Here is a 1,939-nt window from a genome sequence, read left to right as displayed (position 1 = left end):
TAATCTTCTCAATAGGTTTATATATCTCCATCATTTACACACACTCACACAGACACACACACAGGTTTGTTTTTATGGTTTATGGGGACTCTCCATAGGCGTAATGGTTTTTATACTGTACAGACCGTATATTCTATTGCCCTACACCAACCCTACCCCTAAACCTACCCCTCACAGGAGACTTTGTGCATTTTTAGATTTCCAAAAAAACTAATTCTGAATGATTTATAAGCCTTTTGAATTACGGGGACACTGAAAATGTCCTCATAAATCACCATCTTGTTGTAATACCTATGTCATACCCATGTTATTATAAAAATTTGTGTCCTCATAAACCACATAACCATACACACACACACACACACACACACACAAACATTTAATTAGTTTGAGAACATGGGAGATGTTCTCAATTTGCTTATCATGATTTTCTTATTGGTAGATATTTCATTGCAGAAAATATATCATGGAAAATATTTTTTTTCTCACCAGAAATTCCACTATTATTTATAAAAATAATAAAGTTGAAAAAATGTGGGCTGATGGCTTCAACAAAAGCATATTCCTTAGTACTTTTAAAGTTACTTTTAAAAGTAATCCATCACAATATTGTGTTACTCTTGATTGTTTGTTTTTAATATAAACAATTCTAATTTTTGGCAAATGTAAAAGCCCTTTCACATGACATCAGCCAAGATGGCCGCCACGCCTGAGTCATCAGCCGAGATGGCTGCCATGATCACATTCTTGTAACATTAGAGACCACTATAGGGTTGTGATGAAACCCAAATGCAGTTTATTGATATCCTGAAGTGTACAGACTTGACTTGATCATACTTGGTTTGACAAAGAAACGTAAAATGAACTAGGACTTGAACTTCAACCTGAACATAAAGCATGACACTCAGCAACAGCAGTTACAGGAACCAAGCTAGACAATGGACAATGGCAACATTAGGGCTATATAAATCAAACAGAGGAAGTCACATGACACAATCTAACCAATGAGGACAAGACACATGAACTAGTTACTAGACAACCAATCAGAACATAACACATAGAACAAAGAAACCAATAGCAGGATCACATGAGAGTAAGGGAAACACATGACATGACAGGAACCATGACTATGGAAAGACCTGGATCATGGCATGGGGGTTTTCCTGGACCGTGGAGCAACCATAAAGGATTAGGGAAACAGGGCAAAGCCGAAGGCCACCATGGTGGAGCCAGTGGAGCAGGTGAACAAGGTGAAGCCTGCAGAGCAGAAGACCATCACAGGTCACTAGGCCATGGTGGAAAAGAGACATGGACAAACCACCTGGACGTGACAGAACAGATGGAGTATCCTTGAACATCCTCAATGGCTCTAACATGACAGGTAGAGAGTTCGTGAGCGGCCGCCGTGGCGTAAGTGGCCTCCATAGCAGCAACATGACAGGCAGGGTACTCAGAGATGGCCTCCTTGGTCGTGAAAGGATTGCCAGAAGGTTTATGTGTTATAACTTTTCTCAAAACAGAACACAGGACTGCGTTTTGGGGCTAAAGCAGGCTCTGGAGCGGACTCATGGACTGGATCTGGCTCTGGAGCTGATTCATGGACTGGAGTGGGCTCTGGAGCAGACTCATGAACCGTAGAGGGCTCTGGAGCTGACTCATGGACTGGAGCGGGCTCTGGAGCAGACTCATGGAATGGAGCGGGCTCTGGAGAGGACTCATGAACCGGAGTGGGCTCTGGAGCGGACTCATGGACCGGAGCGGGCTCTAGAGCGGACTCATGGAATGGAGCGGGCTCTGGAGAGGACTCATGAACCGTAGTGATTTCTGGAGCTGACTCATAGACTGGAGTGGGCTCTGGAGCGGACTCATGGACCGGAGCGGGCTCTGGAGCGGACTCATGGACTGGAGCGGGCTCATGAACCGGAGCGGGCACCGGAGC

This window comes from Sinocyclocheilus grahami, unplaced genomic scaffold (genome assembly GCF_001515645.1).
Source record: "Sinocyclocheilus grahami isolate Dianchi unplaced genomic scaffold, SAMN03320097.WGS_v1.1 scaffold1171.1, whole genome shotgun sequence".
NCBI classification, from domain to species: domain Eukaryota; kingdom Metazoa; phylum Chordata; class Actinopteri; order Cypriniformes; family Cyprinidae; genus Sinocyclocheilus; species Sinocyclocheilus grahami.
The sequence above is the reverse complement of the archived record's forward strand: the minus strand, read 5'-3'. Positions refer to the sequence as shown.